The sequence below is a fragment of the Fukomys damarensis genome, unplaced genomic scaffold (assembly GCF_012274545.1).
Source record: "Fukomys damarensis isolate Sample0158 unplaced genomic scaffold, DMR_v1.0_HiC HiC_scaffold_16, whole genome shotgun sequence".
NCBI lineage: Eukaryota > Metazoa > Chordata > Mammalia > Rodentia > Bathyergidae > Fukomys > Fukomys damarensis.
The window spans coordinates 117529549-117550974 of record NW_022900928.1 but is presented as its reverse complement, the minus strand read 5'-3'; the positions used below and the strand labels follow the sequence as shown (position 1 = coordinate 117550974).

The window sequence follows — 21426 nt, the reverse complement described above, 5'->3', positions numbered from 1 at the left end:
ACTGTGGGGTGGGATGGTGCCATGGAGTGCAGGATGTGTGGGGCTGGCAATGAACTTGAAGAGAACCATGAACCTTATGACTTTGTCTGTTAGAGGACAGAAATCAGGCTACAGGGAGCTGGTTGTGGAGCCTGGACTGTCCTCCAAGTCTCCTGAGATATCCTGCTCCTTTTATCACGCCAAGCTCAAGATGGTCCTCCTGCCTCTTGGGTTGTGTGAAAAGATTCCAAAGTGTCTGAGATGCAAGGGACACCCTGAGTTATCTGTCCCTTACTATCTGTCATTGTATAGGGGAAGAAATTGAAACTCAGAGAAATAAATGCTCAGAAAGATGAAGTGACTTGCTCCATAAAAACACTGAAGACAGTCATGGAGCACCTGGCTCCAGCTTCCTCCATATCAACTTGGAGGAAAGCTTTTCTGGGAACCTAAGAGATCAGATTCATATAATACTGAAAATAACTAATGCTTCAACAGTACTTTTGTTTTCCAAAATGCTTTCATAAATTTATCTCATTTCATCCTTACCCTAGTCCTCCTAGTGAGCAAAAACTCATAACAGGCTGGAGATTTAGCTTAGTGGTTCTGGCATCTGCCTCACCAGCACAAGGACCTGAGTTCAATCCCAATCCCTGGTACCAAACAAGCAAACAAACAAACAAAACTCATAAGAGCAGTGACTAAGAGTTTCCACACCACCCATGCCTGGACTGTGGTAGGTACTGAGTGTGTTTGCACACCTGGAGAGCAGGAGAAACACCTCCACAGTGGTATGGAGTGTTGTGCAGACAGCTTGGCCAATTGTCCATCTTCCATGGACATCAGCAAGTTACTGGCAGAGTTTTCAATCTATCTCCCTTACTTCTGGCTCTGGAGTATCCCTGGGCAGGTGGAATCCTATAGTGACACTAAATCAGGGAAGGCTTCCTGGAGGCCCAGAGAGCACTTCCTGCTGGTGCTATTAGGTGGCTGGAAACCTCTTACTATGTGTACTGCGACCTTTCAGGTGTCATTCTGGGCGAGCTGGAGTGCAAAGGTTTATCAACCTGTGTGATTGCTTAGGAAAGAACAATTGAGCCTCTACATTCTCCCATTTGTCTTTTCTTAGGGCTCAAGAGTGGAAGAGAATTAGGATTTGGAGGGCTCTGGGAAGGGGCAGTGTCCATTCTCGGCCCTTGGTTAGTGTCTCTCCAGTTAAGACTTCAAGGATGCTTCATGATGATGGCCAGTCTCTTCCTGCAGGCATCATGAGCCCCATTGTCTGCCCTCTCCATGACCTCATTTCCTATCTGCTGTTCATGTGAACTTTATGCATGTCCTACCCCAGGTGACCTCCCCACCTCCACCACCCACACTCCAGGAAGGCAGTTATCTGCCTTTCCCTGGCACCTGTTGATCACCTCTCCCACACTCACAGCCCGGAAATTCTTTACTGCTGCCTAAATTCCATGTGATGGATGATAGCGGTTCTGCTTCCCCAGGTTCCCTTTCTAACACTCAGATGGGCTGCAGCTTTGATGGTGGTGGTGTTGGTGGTGGGGTCAAGATAGAGTGGGAGAGACTCCAATCTAGCAGTTGTTCTCATTTTGCTCACCTCTGCTCATCCTTCCCGACAGTTGCTTGCCTCTGTTTTCACCTACAGAGTGTGTCCCACTCATCAGTTCCCTGGTCTTTATTGCTGTGAAAAATGTTGATCTGGAATTCCTAAAGTAGAGATGACCATTCAGTGGGGAAACTTATGCTCATACAAGTTCAGGGACTGAGCCAAGGTCACAAAGCCATTGGGTGACAGAGTTGGGTCTTGTCACTTCAGTCTCACCCAGGGGCATTTGCTTTCTAGTCTCTTGCCTCTCAGTTTCCTGAGCGGTCTCTTTACTTTTCTTCTAGGTCTTCTCCACTCCTGTACCTTCCTGGATGCCTTTAGTATCTGCCCATGTCCCTTCTTTCCCTTCCTGAGTTTTATTTTCCTGAGAAATACTGACACACCTGTCCTCCCAACCACAGTGTAGTTGGATCATAGACATAACCAAAGGCTGGCCATGAGAGGTAAATAATGTCAAGGAAGAGGGACAAAGAAAAAATCCATGAGTGGAGAGACACAGAAATTGTTGAACAGGAGCAAGCTGAGTAGCAGAAAAAAGTATAGGTGATAATGAGGGAAGAGAGGAAACATGAGAGCTTTGGAATAGGAAGGCCAGGCCCTAGACCTAGCCTCACCTCTTACTGGCTGAGCCACTTGGGAGAGTCATTTAAGCTCTCTGAGCTTCATGATCCCATCTGAAAGACAAACATTCTTTATTTAATACATATTCATTAAGTGCCCCTTTATAGTGCCTGGCATGCATCACTAAGTAGTTTTAGAAAATCCTGCCTTCTTGTGGGCAGAGATAGAAAATAGCAATAAATATAAAAAGTAAAGGATTTTGTATATGAGAAGAGAAATGCTATAGGGTATTAGTCTTGGAGAAGCCAGATCAGGTTGAACATACTGGAGTTCATTGTAGAAATGCGTGTGTGAGGGGAAAATAAGCTGCTGAGGAAGTCTTGGGGGATCCACCAGACCACCATAGCAAATGTGACCCTGAGTGAGAATATAGGGAGAGAAGGTTGCATAGAGGCAGCTTGGTTTGGCAAAAAGCATAGGGAGTCAGTACTCAAATCAAAGTGGACAGTAAGAGTTCGTGTCATTTTCCCATACCCTGTCACTGGTTGGGAGTGGTCAGAGGAAGGTGAGATGTCAGCTCAATGCAGTAGTGGACTCAAAGCAGGGCTGCTAAGGCCCTTGACCAACCATATGGCCTGGAGCTGGAGGTCTGCAGGATGCTGTATGGGAGAAAGGAAAATCCTAAAGAATGGAACAGAACAGAGAGGGAGGGCAGGGCAGATTGCAATTTTAATAGGGTGATCAGGGTAGGTCTTATTGAGAAAGGGATATATGAGCAAAGATTTGGAGGAGATATGAGGAGGGTCTTGCAAAGATGTCATAACTACCGTCACTGTTGACATCAGCATGCTGCCAGCTTTGCAGGAGAGTTGGGAGCCTGGTGTGAATTCACTCCTGAGAAAGCACTTTGCAGCAGTGTGGACTTAGCTGCTAGAGAACAAACAATAGGCCATTTGTCCTGGCATCTTGGGCTGATGTGTCCCGAAGAGAGGAGATGCTGGCCTCTGTCCCAAACCATGTGGGACCCCTCTGCTGGGAGAAGCAACCTGGAGGACTGCACAACTGTTCAGAGAGCAAGGCATTCTGTTTCCAGGGCATGCCGCTCCCAGGGATCCATAACTCTCTGAAGGGCCAAAACAAATAGCTCCCAGTGTCACCAGAGGATAGAATTTTATTTTCAGTTTAACAATGGGATATAAAACAAAATCTTCTTTTCTCAGACAACTAGATGAATATGTTATTCTCCCTGACAACTGGAGTTAACAATAGCTTCAGATAAGAGATAATTTTTGTCTCTGTGGTATCCTGGCAGACAATTTCATCAGTAAAGCCCAAAGGCAAGAAGAGGCTGGAAGTTTCCAAGTGCTTAATGTGTGCCAGGTCAGATAACTTAGTTGAGTTTCATGAGTATCTGAATGCTCAATTCACTTTGCAAAAATGGGAAACTGAGGTGAGGTCCAGAGGACTCCTCAGTTGGTAAGTGATGTAGTGGTGATTCCAACCCAGATCTGTATGTTTCCTTCTCTTGCTTCTTACTACACTGCATTCCTTCTTGCCTGTCATATTCACCACTTATTATTATACCTCTAAAATAAAGTTGTGTTTTAATTACTTATCTGAGGACCTGTCTGCTCATCCCTCATTCCTTATCTACATCCCTCCTTCTCGTGAGAGGAGCACATGGACCATATTTGCCTCTGTTTGATCCAGAGCATGCATGAGAGACCTTATGCAAGGAGGGACCTCTTAATTTGGGCATTAGATGGCCAAGCTACCTTTAACACCCATCTGTACCTTCCAGGTGAGAGTGGACATATACTTTGGTATGCTTTTGCACTGAGGCTCTTTAATAAGTCTATGTCAGCATTACCCAAGGAGATTGTTAAAACACAGATTCATAGGTCCTGTCGTTGGACATCCTGTTTTTGTGGGTTCAAGTAGACCCAGTAATGTGCATTTTAGTAAGTGTCATTACTCTGTAAGAACATATAGCTAGATGGGAGACTACTAGGCTGGATGACAATGGCATTTGGTAAATTCCTAAGGAAGATGGCCACTATTTTTCCTTGTGTCTTCTGGAAAAAGGCCAAGATGAGTAGCGGTCCTGGCTCCTGGAAAATGCCCCTCTTCACATCCACTAATAGGACAAGGTCCTGAATCAAAGCAGAAGTGAACTTGAAGTTCTCATTCATGTCCGTTATGTGGCCATTTATCTTCTATCTGCTCAGGAATACCCCCCAAAACTTAGAGAAAAGTGACTGGTGAGTGAGCTTTTTTAGAACCTGACCATATCTTGGTCCTGTGACAGAAACCTCAGGAATCTTTCCATCCAATCCCCTGGGTTGGTGTGTGGACTGAAGAGGGTAAGTACTGGCCGGTAGTCACATGACTACTGGTCTCCAGTCAGACAAGGAGTCCAAGTCTCCTGATTCTCATCCCTTGCTCACTTCTTTTCAAGCCCATGGACATGGGATGCTCTCATGTCTAGCATTCAGCTGTCCAGTGTGGCTCCGCAGGCATGCTGCCTCTGAGCAAATGAGGGATATTTTCTGAGTGTGGTGAGGAAAACTCTTTAAGTTCATACCTCCAACTCCCAAATCCTCAATGTGCACCCAGGGCAAAAGCAAAGCTAGCTGGAATTCCTCTCACCATACTCACTTCCTAATATTTTTCTCCCATTTCTTGCTAATGGATTAAAACCCACCCCTTAGTTCATTGTGGCCCAAAATTTGGTGATAGAATGCGTATGACTTTAGATGGCAGTGGGGAAATATTTTAATAGGTAACATATATGGTCAAGGAATTCCAGAACTATAAATAAGTAACTCCTTAAATTCTCATGATTAATCCATGAAGTAGGGACTATTATCACTCAGTTTTACAATAAGGAGACAGAGGCACAGTTTGGTTCAAGAATTTGCTCAAGGCCGTGGGCTAGACCATGGTTTAGGCATGTTTAGAATACAAGCTCTCTGAACCTGTGCAACATCAGGTAAGATTTTTATTACACGGTGTGTTGAAAAACAGTACATATATTTAGTCACCTGGGAGATATGGGTGAAACTAATCCAATTTGCTGTTCTCAGACTTAGCTGTCATAAGCCATGCAATTTCCCATTTCCTAGGAAATCTTCAAATAAAGCTTATTTTTCCAACGGGGATGGGAGGAGCTGTGCATTATTCTATTTCAACAAATTGACAGGAGAAGGAAAAGAACACACAAACAAAAAAAGTGCCCTGAAGCAAATCAAAACAGGAAAATCCACCCTTACAGGAGGAGGTAATGAGGAAGGTCAACTCCTACCACATTCTAAGGAACAAGCCCCTGGCTTGTGGCTTTCTCTTTTATTGAAGGTCTTACCATAGATATATGAAGAGTAGAGCCTGGAGTGTTGACAATTCTGGTGGGAAATTACTGCTGCCCAACAAAGGCCCTATCTAAAAATACCTGGCCAGGACAGCATTGTTTCCATAAACAGATGGACACCATGGGTCTGGTGGAGGGGCAGAGGCGGTGGGAGGAAATTGTATCTGACAGTGATAACGATCTGGCATCTCCCAGAGCTTTGCATCCTGGAGAGTCCAGTGTGGCATCCAGATCTCCACTTGTGTAAGGGAGGCGGCTGTAAATAGAACTCTCCCAGGCTCCCAGCATGGCCACCCCAATGGAGGGCATGCAGAATATTTCTCCTGCCTCTGTCCGCAAAGCCATCCCAAGTAGGAGGCAGATGCAGTCTGGAAGTTGCTGGAGGAGTGGAGGGGTTGAGGTGAATCCCCCAGGAGACTCCATGGCTGCTTTTACTCCTAGATTCAGGCTGAGGCAGATGACATCTGTTTGTGCACCTCTAAGCATGATTTCCAGGAAGTCTTGTTTAACCTCTTTGGATTTCACCTCCCAGATCTGTAACAGGGACAGACATGATTTCAGAAGCAGTATGTTCAGTTCTGAGAGAGGCACTTTATGTGGGGCAATAACTGAGGAATGAGGTCAAGTGGAAAGACGACCAGATGTGGGAAGAAGCTCTGGAAAATGGATCAATATGTTGAAGGACTCTCACATTGCAGAAATATGTAATTTGCTCTATGTGCTTGCAGAGAGCAGAAAGAAAATAAGGAAGTAAAAGTGCAGAAATAAATGATGACATCCTATGGGAGAATGGTTTCCTTGTCAGAGTTGTTCAGGTAGAGTGGGGACACCATAAAGGTAGAGCTCCTTCTCTCTTAGGTATAACAGCAGAGTTTGGGAAGTCATTTCCAGACATTTATGACAATTTTTTTCATGAAATTTACCTCCAGGATGGTTGAGGAAGCATGAAGACACTTAGCATGATGAAGAGTGAGAGACTACTGAACACTGCCTTGAGGTTAGTGAAAGGTTGACCCACATGACCTGTGAGCCCTTGTTTCTTCACCTAGAATAGGAATAATAAAAAGTTTTTGGTTCATAGATTGTTGTGAAGACTGAGTGACATAATATGTGTAAAATTGTGGTGGGTAGTTTCTGTCCCTGACTTTCTGATCTATTTTCTACTTTTCTCCTCTTTGCTTCCTGCCCAAGAGACTCACTTCTATGATCACATCAACGAGGTCTCATGTCCTCTGGCTTCTCATTGCCCAGCTAATGGGGAGCCCCAGCAAGAGATCACACTGCCCCCTCTCTGGGTTGCCAGGTGACAACTGTGCTCCTAGACTGAGGATCAAGCTCCTTTCAGACAGTCTTCTCCATGTGCTCCCTCTGGGGTCAGGAATTGCTAGGTACCTTCATCCTTCAAGTCTGTATCTCCACTGTTGTTCAATGTATGGTGTCTTATTCACTAGGCCTAGATATTTCCCTACACTCTGTCCATGTCTTTGTCAATAGTCCTTATTAAGCTCGCCTGAAATGATTCAATTTGTGCCTTTTGTTTTCTATTGGACCTGGACTGCCACATAGCGTTTGCTTCACATAAGCATTCTTTTTATTAATTCAACAACTATTAACTAAATGTCCACTGTGTAGCAGAGCTTATTCTGCATAGTAGAGGTTTAATGATGAACAAAACAAAGATTCCTGACCTCCTGCAGCATTCTTTCAAGCAGTGGCTTTGTTGATATTTATGGAGCACTCACAACATCACAGGTACTCTTCAAAGTACTTTCTAAGAGTAAACTTACATAGTCTTTACAATAACTCTATGGTCTGGAGTTTTATTGTTGTCATATGGAAGATGAGAAAACAGAAATTAGATTGAGTTACTTCCCAACAACAACAGAGCCAAAATTCAAAGTACTAAGGTAAAAAATAATTTGAATAGCAAACATCAACTAGTAATGTGATAATAGCAATAATAACCAGTGCTAATTTAGTAACAACTCTGGGGTAGTCAACGTGGTTGGCTTTTTATGTGTCTTCACTTGCCTACTTATAGTAATCCTATAAGACTGATTCCATTGTTATTCTCATTTGCAGACAGATGCACTGCGGCTTGCCTGACCACCTTATCTGAAACTCACAGTCCCTTCACTCTGACAATCATTTTCACTTTATCTCTGTATCATTTATCACCATGGGATGTACCTTGCATTTTCTAGTAATTCTGTATTTTGTCCATGTCTTTCCCCTGGAATTAGTCTTTGGAAGGAGGAGGATTTCATATCCCATGTCTCCTGTACATTCTCAGTGCCCAGAACAGTGTCTGGAACATAGTGGGTGCTTCATAGCTGAAGCAATGCTATTTGCTGAAGGAATGAATGAAATGTAGAATACTCATGTAAAGACCCCTGGGATGCATAGACATTTGGAGACAGAGGAGGAGCAAGAACTCAGTTTCTATGGATTTGAATTCCTAAGTTGTGACTTGCCCTTTTGATCAATGTCTCTTCAAAATGGACAGGTTGGCAAATTGGAGGTGGAGGTAGAATTTGGAGACCTAAGTTCTGATCCTTCGTCTGGCAGTGGTCCCCTGGCCAAAATGGGCATGTCATTTCCCCATCTTGGTTTTCATTCCTCTTGTCCTATGCCATCGGAATGAGATGGGATGGTATCTCATATCCTTTAAACCCTTAAAAGTCTAACAAATGGTGACTCCCAAGGGGAAAGGGGACAGAGAATAGCTAGTGGAACCTGAGAAAGGCTCAGCACATTCCTTCTTTGTTTCTTCTTCCTTAGACTAAGCAAGTGGATGAGGGAAGGCCTCCCTTAAAGGGTTCTAGAGGGGCCCAAGGCTTCCTCTTCAGGGGGCCTCTTCCTCCTTCTGACTCACTTACAAAAACCATACCACTACAAAAGGGGACTCGTGGACGAAACTACGAACCTTGGGAGGCTCCATGTGCTTTTCTAGGGTCTTAACTTTGGCAGAAAAATTTATTGAGATACAGGTTTGTATTATTCTTGCCTTTGTAGAAGAATCAGAAGAGATGAGATAGCTTCTTCTTCCTCCATTCCATCTTTCCTCAGGAGCCAAAAAGGTGAATTAGGTGGAACATGAAGATTTTGTTTTCCAAAGGAGCTGGATGGGTGAGTTAGGGAGTGAGGAGACACAGGAATTTGGAGCTGTGAAATAACTTTCCTGAAATGGAAGAAGGAAATTGTGTCTGGAAGGGTCAAACCTGGGAAACAGAAGCCTCTTCAGTCATTTAAAACAAAGAGATTGTAAGAGGGGAATTGGTTTGTAGGTTATGGAATTATTGAGAAATCAAAATGGGATGGAAAGGTAGCCCTAAGAATAGCAAGAGAATGGGAGTGGTTGCTTTTGGTTGGCAGAAAAAGAAGAGAGATCCTAAAGATAGCCGAAAGAGGAGGTTCTAGAGCTCTATGGAAGATTGTGGTGTCTTCTATAAGAATCAACAGCTAGCAGAGATGCTTCTTAAAGAGCAGAGAGGGGAAGCAAGGCTTGGCTTCTCGCCTTCATGCCCAGTCCTCTGGCAGTGCCTTATCTTGGTACAAGCTGGAGAACTGTGCCCTGTTTCCAGGGAAGAACAAAGAGATGAGGTACTTGATAAGCAGGGCAATATAGCAGGGCTGAATAGCAGAGCCTGGGGAGCCTTGAGGACTCCTGGGTCATAGGCACAGAGTGAGGCAGTTTCCTGCCTTTGCGTGAAGTGCCTGGCCTCAGACATTGAACACCTTAGGACCGTGTCCTCCACCTGTTTTTTGAGTCCCATCTAGCCGCCCCTACAAACATGAGAGACTGAAAAAATTAGGAATGTGGCACTATTTGGCCCTTGATTTGTGGAATAATATTTGTCCCTGCCACAAGAGTTCCTATACCCTATTTTCACAGCCTCATATTATGGTCCAATTGAACACAGTTTTTTTCCCTTTCTCCTTTGAGGAAGTAGTGTGCAGACCAAGCATCCGGGGATCTTAGTTATATTAGACATTTTGCTTTGACTGGGAAGTTTATAATTTTTTGTTCTCCTGTGCAGCACAATGCAAGGAGGAAAACAGGAAGCTAGTCAAGCTTCTTCAGTCTCCATCTTAGTGCCAAGAAGGCCTCCGTTTTTTTTCTGTTTAGAGGGGAGCACTTGTGCACAGCTCTCCCAAGTCTTGTCAGTGTTGGAAGCTCATATCCACTCTTCCTAAGAGACAGTCCACTCATCTGACAAGAGGATTTCAATTTGACTTAATTAAGGGAGGTTTTGTGAACATTGAAGACCAGGTTTGTGCTAAGCTCCTTGGTAGGCATAAGATAAATAATAGAAAATGGATGCCCCTTGAGGCTATAATGTTAAGTGAAAGAAATCAGACACCTGGCTTCTACTATATGACAATCCCAAAGTCTAATTAAATTAAAGAGCAAACTAAAAGATAGATATTAGGAAACAGGGAGGTAGATCTTCTACAAAAGGGAAGAGGACCAAGAGATGGAGGGAAGGGGGAGGGGAGAAGGGAAGGGGAAGAGAAAAGAATGAAGATGTGTTATGTGCATGCACCAGTTCCTCATAAGGAATGTAATCAATATGTACTACAAATGTATACTAATAAAAATAAAAATTAAAATGAAGATGAGTAATAGAAAGTTCTTGCCTCCTGGGTGTTCACTACTGGAATCAGAAATCCAAGGAACATTAGCAAAGGTTCAACTCTCCCCTGGAAGAGGGTGGTTGTCTTCCTAAAGGCATCTCTGCACCCAGAGCTCTCTCTTCACTGTACCACGTTACAGTGGGTGTAGAGATTCCTTCACCATGAGATAGTGTCAACCTGTGTCATTTTTAAGTCATTCATAGGATGTAGATTAGCTACGTGGAGTGACTCATGGTTGGAAACCAGAAGGGTATTTGTGTCACATTGGGAGATTGCCTTAAATAAAAAGAAAGCTATTTCTCCTCAGTAATTTAGAAGCAGCATGGAGCCAGGAGGGTGCATAAGGTGACCCCCAGTGCCTCTCAGCCTTCAGAACCTCTGGCTTTTTGAGACCATGTTCATTTCTTGGTCTGGCTTACTGGATACTGCATTTCCAGACTGCGGTTTGTGAGCACAATTTACCCAGTGGCCAAAGGGAGCAGGGCAGAAGGTGGCTCTCCCTTTCTGTTCTCATATGGTTGTGTTCTGTGGAGACCTGTTTGAATTCATTGGAGGTTAAGCCTGCCAGAGTCCCATCACCAGCATCACCCTGAGACCAAGTTTTGAGTGAGTGCAAGTAGTTTATTTAGGAGTTGACCCCAAGGTGCTCTATCAAGGAGTAGAGATGTGAGACAGAGAAGATAGAGAAACTGGTTCAGGGGATGTTAGTGAGCAAATGAGGGGGTCAGTCCTACTGTGGACCTCAAAGGGATAGCAGAAAACACAGGGTGTTATCCAGAAGGTCTAGGAAGCTGGGCTATTCATTTTTCTACCGAATGTCTTTCATCATTTGTTGGGGATTGTGCATTAGGGTGTGAACATTTGGGCAGTCCAAGCACAGAGCAGGGGCCAGAAAGAGCACAGATTCTTCTTTCTGCAAGAAGACACCATGGGAAAGGCAGGTGCCTAGGGTATGTTCACGGAACACCAGCAGCATCTGCTGTAGAGGGCAGGCTCAGAAAGAATGACTGAAGTGAGTTGGATGAAGGACCTATTTGCATTGGTTTGGGCATGTTAAGGGAAACCAGTGAAGGATGCTGAAGCACCTGGTGCTATAGGTAGGAAGGAGCTGCCACCACTAGTCCTTTAGGTACCAGGTACCTTTATCTACTAATTGCTGGGACTTGTTGAAAAGGCAACTGGAGGAGAAGGGCTTCCGAAGAGCAGCTATGTCCCCAGGCAGAAAATATAGTTGCTACTAACCCTTGGAAAGGAAAAGAATGGATCGAGGAATAAATATTGAGACCTCTTGCTTTTCGTGCCCTCCAGTTTCCTACTGTAGACTCCAAAAATTGACCTCAAGGAAGCCAGAAGGAAAGAAATGTGGTTCATGAACCCCTGAGACATCTCCTTTAGGGGCACAGAGCAGGATGAAGGTGGACATGGAACCTGGAAAAGAAAGAAAAGATAGAGTACAGATTCCCTTTCTTCTCTCTTGCCAGGTTTCAAGAACCATATCTTCACTCTCTTCCCCACAAAGGCATTTTATGGTCCCAGAAGATTGGGGCTGTGTCTCCTTTCATGATCTTCTTGTTGTTAGCATAGCATCTTGTGTATATTGGGAGCCCAAATACTAGTTGGTTATTTTAGCCATGGGAGCTGATGCCTATTGAGGAAAAGTGGGTGGCTTCTAGGGGAGGTGGTGTTCTTCAATACCTGAGCTAAGGAATATGGTTTGAAGTAGTTCCTGGGACTTCTGTGTTAGCTGACTACTGCTAGCCCTGTCTGGGCTAAGAAAGTCGGGCAAGGAGTCAAGAATATAATTCAGGGACAGTTTTGTGTAGGTCTTGCATCTGCATCCCTGTTGAGAAGACTGCTTGCTCTTTGACCTATTCCCTGTGAAACCCTGGGCCTCTGGGTCTCCTTTAATGGGAGCCAGCATTTTTCTCCCCCACTGTGCATTACAGCTGTGGCTCCATTTTTCCTTTGTTTAATTTCAGCCTGCTTATTCCAGCTGCTATTATCATGATGATTATTATTTATGAAGTTCAGACAAAGGAAGGGCTTGGCAACAAGGCAGATAAAGAGATGCTATGGTACATGCCTTCCAGCTGTTGTGGCTGCTACCGCCTCCTCATTTTGTTTTGGAAGGTTCTGAAAGACTTCTTCCCATGTTAGGTTTTGAATGGGAATTAATTGAGTAGTATTTCCTAAAGGGAACAACAAGAACCACTTATAACAGAATCCCTTTAGGATTATGAAAATGCTGATCTTGGGACTCCTCCTTAGACCTATGAAATCACAATCTGAATGTGCCCTGGGGATCTGTAGTTTAAGCTCCCAAGGTGGTTCTTAGGTTCAACAAGGTTTGAGAAACCTGCTCTGAAAAACTACTGAGTGGGAAGGAAAAACGAAGAAACAGGCCGGGTATGAATGTGGCGTCTTCGCTGGTACCCGACAAGCAAGGTTGCTGTCAGAAACGAATGAGAGGTTTTGTGCAGTACCCGCTCCCTTTCCTTTGAGACATCAATACATGGAATCAGAGTTAGAAGGCTGCACTTGGCATATGGTACTGCTTTGTTCCAAAGGCCAAACCATTTAAATAGAAGTATATGTGAGAGCGCTGTCAAAAATAAAATCTTGTGGTAATCTTTATGAAGCTGATACAAGGAACCACTGTTTATTGGGTGTGTGCTACTGCGTGGGTATTGTTTTAAGTACGTTATGTGCATAAAACTAGCTTAATGTTCACTACAACCTCTGGAACTAATACTATTCTATTTTGCAGTTGAGGAAACTGAGTCAGGGAGAGGGTAGGTAAACTGTCCAAAAAAAGAGAGCTGACAGTGGAGTCAGGATTCAAAGCCAGGGACTCTGACCTCCTGAATGTGCACTGTGCTGACTTTTCATGTGATAAAAATGAGGCTGTGTTTGTTAAAATGTTTTCATAATGTTGCAGCCAGTATTCATTCAGAAAACTCTGAGGGGCTTCCTGGGTTATACCAACTCTTTCTTTCTTTCTTTCTTTCTTTCTTTCTTTCTTTCTTTCTTTCTTTCTTTCTTTCTCTTTTCTTTCTTTCTTTCTTTCTTTCTTTCTTTCCTTCTTTCTCTCTCTCTTTCTTTCTTTTTGTACCAGGGATCAAACTCTGGACCTTGTGCTTGTGAGGCAGGTGGCAGAACCACTGAGCTAAATCCCCAGCCCTCTTTTCATTTTTTCTTTATAAGATACCCAGCCTGATATTTCCTGCTAGTAACAGAAGACAGACTAATACAGGTAGAGAATATAGGATTGGAAGTAGTTTTAGGGAATAAAATAAAGGTTTAAGTTGAATCACAATGTATTTAAAGAGCTAAGAAATTTGAATAGGAAACATGAGGAGATCTGCAAAGGTGATATATAAGTAAAGCTTACTTTTTTATTATGGAAAAGGGTCTTGTTACCTGATGGTTCTACTTGAAATTTTGTGTGCTCTGTTATCTCCATACCCTCACTGGAGAAATGCTTTGTTTTTCTTTTCACAAGACACATTTTTACTTTTACTAGTTGATAAAGAACACAGGTACCAGGTGAAACACTACTTAACTCAGATATTTAAAAATGCAATTTTATTTTAAAATTGAACTCAACCACCATGATTGTTTTCTGCTGATGGCTTGAACTTTTACCCTGTTCCTCAAAGTGATTTGTCACTTCTGCTTTAAAACTTGGTCAGTTCCAGGGACTAATTTTTTTTTTTTTTTTTTTGGTGGGGAGGGTACCAGGTTGAACTCAAGACCTTGCATATGTGAGGCAGGTGGTGGAACCACTGAACTAAATCCCTGGCTCCGGGGACTAATTTTATTAATTCCATTTCTTGCACAAGGATAGAATATAGAAGCTACATTGAAATCAAAGGCTGTCTGTTTTTGTTAAAGGCTAAATCTACCAGGAGTCTTTCCAGGTATCTTAGAATGGAAGGGAAAAAGAGGGAAGCAAATGCCTTTGACCAAAGCAGAGTGAAGGTATTTTAAGGGTTGGAATCTCCTTGCAGGGAGTCTTCCGATGGTGCATGGCCGAGGAGGCTGGTTTCAGAGGGAATGGTAATATAGGGGCCCAGAGAGACTGGGCTCAGAAGGCAGTGGCATTGGACCTGAAGAGCCTGTATAGACTGGCACAAGAGACATCTGAGCAGGTACAGGTGAACTTATCATCCATGATCAGAGGAGCAACTTCAGTGTTGGTGCAGATCTGGGGAAGAAGCGTCCTATGACGATGGATGCTTGACTCTCCCCTTGCCTTCTGGTAGGTTAGGGATGCAGGTGTGAGATTCAAACAACTATAAAGAAAGTGCAGACTTAGGTCACTGCTTGTTTGGGTGAGTGAGGGGACAAAGCCAGACTCAGGTAGGAGCATGGACTAGAGAACACATGCTGTCAGAATGTGTGTTTGTTTCTAATGAAAGAAAATACCTTTTGCCCTTTCTTATTTCTCCTTTCCTAAGAGAAACAGAAGCAGAGTCCTGGGTCTCTGAAATTAACCAGGGTCTCCCTAGAGCAGCAGTCAGGCAGGAAGATTTAGCCCCCTTCCCTTCCATTTCCCTCAGCCTCTCCCTGAGACTGACTGCCCTCCGTGTTTCACTTCCTGTCCTGCTCTTAAATGCTCCTCGGTGCAGCTGTTCCACAGCTGGTGGCCCTCTAGTCACCTCCGGCCTCCATCACTTCCCTGTTGAAGGGGGCTTAGGGAGAGTGGGAAGGTGCTACATCAATATAAGACATTTCCTCCCCTGCCCCCTCAGCTGTGTAGCTCAGCTGCATGTCCTCTGGCACCCACAAAATCAAACACCTGCCTGCCAGATGTTTGCACCCACAGACCAGCAAGGCTGACGGCAGCCAGTCCTGCAGAACGGAGACAGGTATTTAATTGAGAGCCATGTTAAATGGAATTCTTGGCCAGAGAAAGACTTGGAGTGGGGGGCTGTCCTTTCCTTCCTCCTACCTTCAGGAAGTATGAAGCTAAACAATTGAATTCTTTATGTTTTAAAGTTATCTAATAGAAGAGTTCACAACTTCCCTTGGGCCCATTGTCAGGGAGTTTGCTTTATGACCAACAATATTTCTTTCTAGTTTTAAGGAAGGCAGGCTGATATCATGTAGAGCTTATAAATAATAACCACTCTTCCTTTCTCCCCAGGCCAAATTATTAGGCAAGGAGGAAGTGTGACAATTTGGGATGAGTACCATCTTTGGGGCCACACAAGCCTGTGCTCAAATCCAGGCATAGCCCCGTACTGACACACGTTAAACTCCTCATTTCAGTTTTGTTCTCTGCAAAATTTGGATAGCAATGCTGCCTAAAAGCATTTTATGGACTAAATGGGTAACACAAATGAATCACTACTGGCTCGGAGTAAATTCCCAGGACATCAAAGGTGTTTTTATCATGGAAAGCCTGTTCCACAGTACAGGCAAAAAACTGATGTCTGGCTTTATGTACTGTCAGTCCACTTACATTTGATTCCTGCTGATGTAAGCATTGTACAAAACACAACAATTCACTAATTCCTTTTTTTTTTCCCAGTTCAGAGTTTTTAAAAATTCACGTTTAAGGTCTACCTGCATTAGAATTACCTGGAATCACTTGTTATAACTGCAGAATCCTTTGCTTTATTGATTTAGAATCTGCTGGCAGGGCTGGAGAATCAACATTTTCCAAGCACCCCACATAATTCTAATTATCTTAGAGATTGAGAACTAATTCTTAGGGTAGGTCACGAAGGATACGTTGCTCGTAGGTAAAAAATGTATGTCACCTGGTGTGTTTCTTTGTTCTTCCCAAGAGCCAGTTGTCAGCTAGTGCCCTTTCCTGGAATTGCAGAGGCACAATGTTAGCTTTCCAAACAACCTTGAAGTCACATTGTCTACTCTTTCACCAGATATGGGTTTTATGAAAACCCAAAGAGGGGACTACGGGTTCTCTAAGGGGTGGAGGAAATGGGATGAGCGAGGAAGAACCCAGCAGCAAGGCAGCAGGAACGGGGCGGTTCAGCCATGACCTGATGCACTGGTGTGCTGTTTATGGGATGCTGGCGGCAGAGAGAGCCAGCAGCAATTGCAGTAGGGAGACATAAAGGAAGGGGTCGGTAGCTCTTGTAATGTCTCCAGTGTTTGGACAGAAGCTGAGAACTCTAGTCAGTCATTCCTGTTTTCAAGAGAACAAATATTGGATACCAAATTTTTGAGGTCCCTTTCAAAAATAAATTCAAGATCAAGGACAACAAAAGGAAATAGGAAAAATGGGAGGAAAACACAAGCAAGGTAAAGGTCAAAGTTGATTATTAAATTAATGAATAAGTTTATGATGTCCTACTGGGTAAACATTCCTGAATGTACAAAGATCAGTCAAACAGGAATAATCTTTTCCAGGGCAGTGATAATGTGGGAAATGTGAAGGTCTTAGAACAAAATTTAAGGTAAGCTTTAATGGGACGTGTTTTAATCTCACCGTGGTTGAGATTTTTCATCCTGAAAATCATGTAAATAATAATTACGTTTCTTCTTGCTTGTGATGAGGACTAAATTATATAATATTGTGAAAAAATATCTAGTTTAGTGCCTACTCATAAAAGTACTTAAAATTTTCTTGGAGAAGAGAAAACTGACTCCTACATAACCACCCAAATGTAAATGGCACGACTGCCATCCAATTAGCGTCCCAAGGACATGATGGTGTTGCCCCTAAATATTGGAGCACTGCTGTAATTTGCCATAATTTACTCAACCAATAAATAGAGGTGCAGTCACTGTGGGAACTAGGCTAAAGCAGGGAAGTAGCTGAGGGAGAATGTTTTGATTTTTCTCTCTTTCTCTCAGATTTTATGTCAGGTGGAAGTTACTGTCTTCAGAAACAGTTGCTGCCTTCAAAGGCCAGCTTCCTGAGGCCCAGGGCAGAGCAGAATGAGTCTAAAGGAAAGATGTAGTGATCAGAAATGATCTCTCACTGAGAACAGGAGGAAAAGCGGGTCCTCAATTTAAGAGGAAGAACAAGCAACTCTTAGAGGCATTGGTTCGAACTGCCAAGCCTGCTCGTCCAGCTGCTCATCAAGCTTTCAGTGGACAATCTGGGTAGGTGGTCTTTGCTGAGGCCGCTGAGTTTGTGATGTAAACAGACTCTTGGGATGGTCAACAGAACCAGTTCCTGTCACACATTGACTTCCCATTTGGCTACCTACACTGAGTTGGAGTGTTCTGTTCTATTATACCATTTTCTAAATTTGCCCAATTCTAATTTTCTCACTTAACAATTATGTATAGGTGTTTCTTGCTGGTTTATCAGCTTTACTTTCCTATACAAGGCTCTTTGAGAATAATATAATTCAGTCTGGTTCAAGAGGTAAACTGAAATGATTTATTCTTAAATTTAGTCAAGTTCATCATGAGGGCAGGAACTCTTACAAAGATAAAATTTTAAAGATAACGTGTAGTTCTGCTCCAAGCTAGAAGTATGGAAAGGATGCCCATCAGAAATCTCTCTCCATCTACAGAGGTGAAAGCTCCCTGAACAGTCCAAGTCCCAAATAGTACTGTTTGATGCTCCTTCCAAGTACAGCATCTCCTCAAAAGGTGGTGCTGTAGATTAAGGAGAGATGTCCTTCCAGGCTCTCAGGCTCTCTGGAGAGACACTCTTGCAGGTCTCCAGGAGGCCTCTGATTCTAGACCTCATCCTGGGAGTCCCAACATACCTTGCTGGTCGTAGTTAGCTCACCTCCCTCTGTGTAATGCCCAGGAGGCTGGGGAGGCAAGGGATTCTCAGAGGACTGCAAGGATTGCACTTTCTGGTTGTAATATGTTGGAGGGGTAGAACTCACATGACAATAGGATGGAGAGTTGGTGGAGAAAGGAAAGAGATGGAGTAGAGCACTATAAGACATGTATGTCAGGGGCCGGGGATTTAGCTCAGCGGTTCGGTGGCCTGCCTCACAAGCGCAAGGACCCGATTTCGATCCCCGGTACCACACACACACACACACACACACACACACACACACACAAAACATGTATGTCAGTGATGGAAGCAAATAGGTGGGTTCTTTGTAAAGGAAAGTAGATTGTGGTGCTCGCGCAGAGCAATTGAGAATTCTGGGGTCCTGTGTATGAATTTGGCTGTCAACACAGTACACATCCTTCTTTTAATTTCCAAACACTTAGAAAGTTAACAAATAAAGTTGGTTTCATCCTTTCAGTGCTGGTTGTGTTTGGAAAACCTCTCTTCGTAGCAATCTTAGATAAATAGGTCAGGTTGTGGTAGAGCAGAGATTGTCTGCTGGGGTTTGGTGAGTTGAGCCAGTGTTTGTCAAGAGTGAACAGAGATTTTTCTCTTCATTTAGCTTTTAACTTACTACATGAAAGGAAGGATATATACAGATCTGGGATGCTGATGGCTGATTTATGGGAAGTGTCACATTCAGCCACAAGTTTCTCAAATGATGGCTTCGGGCTCTCAAATTGAATTTTAGAGTGATCAAATGAAGAAAATGAGCTCTGAGTCAGTTTATTTTTTAACAAGAAATTTCACTTTCATTTTATTCAGTAGAAGCTTTGCAATCTTCATTGGAAGCTTCCATGTTTCCCAGAGCCTTCACATGTAAAGTGGGGCAAATATAATCATACCATGTGAGTGTCAGGATTAAATAAAAATAGCAGGGGCCTGGGATTTAGCTCAGTGGTGCTGCTGCCTGCCTTGCAAGTGTAAGTTCCTGAGTTCGATCCCTGGTACCAAAAAAAAAAAAAAAAAAAAAAAAAGGAGAAGGCAGCCAAAGGGCCTTAGTAAGCATTTACAAAACAATATATGTGGCAATCATGCAGGACCTCTCTAGGGAGCTAGACATGGGAAAATATAAGGAATGAAATAAGCAAGTTACTTGGAATAAGCTCAACTTACTTCTATGTTTTTAATCTTTCAAAATAGTGAATTAGAGGTTAAGTCTAAAGTGAAAAGGGGTAAAAGTGACCAAAAAGACTGATAAAAGATTTTCTAGAGAGAATCAGTCACCAAATTCACTGAAGTAAGGGAAGAATACTGACAAGTAAGTTAGTTATGACTTTTACTCCTCCAAAAATACTGCCACCAGGACAGTTTTTATTTCAAATTGGTCATTTTGCTTTATGTGTTAGTCTTTATGACTATTTCCTTCATGATCAGATGGGGAGAAGTAGCTCAGATTTGTCCAAATATGACATACTTGTAGGAGGCATATACCAGTATGAATATTAAATTTTACTTTAGGAACTTGCTAGCAAGAAATAAGATCAGCAGTTAATAGGAAGTTTCAAGTGTGATTCTCTGTATTTTAGAATTATTTTTGGAATGAAGTTGTATTATTTTGATTTTTTTAACCACAGAATTTTCCAAATATATGCTAAAATAGAGTAGCACAAAGAGCCTCCTCTACCTAGTTCCAACAATTACCAATTCATAACCATTCTCATTACTTCAGTATCGCTTCACCTCCCTCCCCACATTATTTGAAGTAATCTCAAACATCAGATCATTTCAGCCATGAATATTTCATATGCATCTAAAAAAAATAAGGTCTCCTAAAAACCTTTAATGTAATTATTACATAAAAGCTAAAATCAGATTTTTAACATCCAATATCCAGTCAGTGTTCAAATCTTCAATTATCTTATGAAGAGGTTTTCCTCTTTTGGTCAAGATCTCGGGTAATCCACACATTGTGCTTGATTGTGGATGGACTTTTCCCCTCAGTTTTAAATTTGAAAACATCATGAAAAAAACTTGCAAAGAAGGCAAGAGAGGTCCTGCACAGCTGTCACCCATCTTTCTTCAATGATGACATTGTAACAGGAGTATATTATCAAAACCAACTCAAATGGATACAACACAATTAACTGGATTGTAGATGTTATGCAAAGTTGACCAGTTTGTGCATGCATTTATGGTAGTGTGTGTCTTTGTCTATAATTCTATGGCACTTTTCCCCATGTATTTTGTACACCCTCCACTTCAGATAAGATTCAGAATGACTGTCATCACAGGGAAATTCTCTCCTGCCATTCACCCCCTCTTCATCTTCACAAACCCCTGGAAACCACTGATCTGTTTACATCTCTATAATTTTATTTTTAGCAAATGCTATATTAACAGAATCATGAAATGTGATTCTATTTTTCTATATCTCTGTATTTCTAATTGCTTTTCAAGTGAGCAAAGAATAGGGAAATAACAGTCTTAGGAAATAAAGTATCTCCCTACCAATTGTAAGCAACTAATGTTTGTTCATTCACCACATATTCTGTGACTCTAAGATGTGCTCATGGCTCAATGGTAGATAAAACTATGTGTTTTCTTGGGATAGTGGCTGGGCCATGTGTTTTGTTTGGGAAGGTTGTGAGAGTAGTCTCTACAAGTCATAAAACCATTATTTCTTTCAGGAAGAGGATGTTAGGTTTGGCCTGGGTTTTAGTCTTTGGTGCCTCTTCTTTCCATGTCTGGGTTCTCCTAACTCCACCCAAAGGATCAGCCTGTTTTAGTTCATGCAAGCTTCTCCAACAGAATACCACAGTGGGTGGCTTATACACATGGGAATTTTATTTCTCACAGTTCTGGAGGCTGCAGAGACCAAGATCTAGACATCAACAGATACAGACTCTGGTGAGAGTCAGCTTTGAGGTCATCACTGATGACTTCTTACTAGGTCTTCTCATAGTGGAGGGGACTACGTAGCCTTCTGGGACTCAGCTATAAGGATGCTAACTCCAATCATGAACACTCTGTTCTCATGCCCCAAAGGCCCTACTCCTAATACCATCACTTTGGGGACTAGGAGTTTAAATATGAATATTTTGGAGACATAAGCATTGAATCCATTGCAAACCTATCCCAGGCTTCAGAACCAATCCTTACCTGAAACACAGGTGACATCAGTCAGGGCCCAGAACCCCAGCAATAGGAAGAGTATCCTTTGTTTTGGTCCTTCACTTGGACTTTGTGCCCTGGTTCTGAATTCATATATATCAGCATAATGATTTTCATTGTGGAATTTTCATAAATGCACATAATAGACTTTAATTATATCATCCCACAACCCTCCATTACTCTCTTCTTCCCCTTCTCCTTGTCCCTTTGTCTTGCCTAATAGTCTCCCTTCCACCTCCATGTTGTCTTTTCCCCTCTAGATTCCACATATTAGATAATTAGAAAGCACATGATAATTGTGATTTGAGTGCTGCTGATCTTGCTTACCATGACAATCTCCTGTTCCATCCATTTTCTTGTGTA

At 42.8% G+C, this 21426-nt stretch overlaps 1 long non-coding RNA gene across 1 annotated transcript in view; it reads left to right on the top strand.

The window, feature by feature from the left end:
- LOC117286366 overlaps window positions 1-21426 on the top strand; it is a 270367-nt gene that overhangs the window by 62184 nt on the left and 186757 nt on the right. The gene's annotated exons all lie outside the window — the stretch shown is intronic.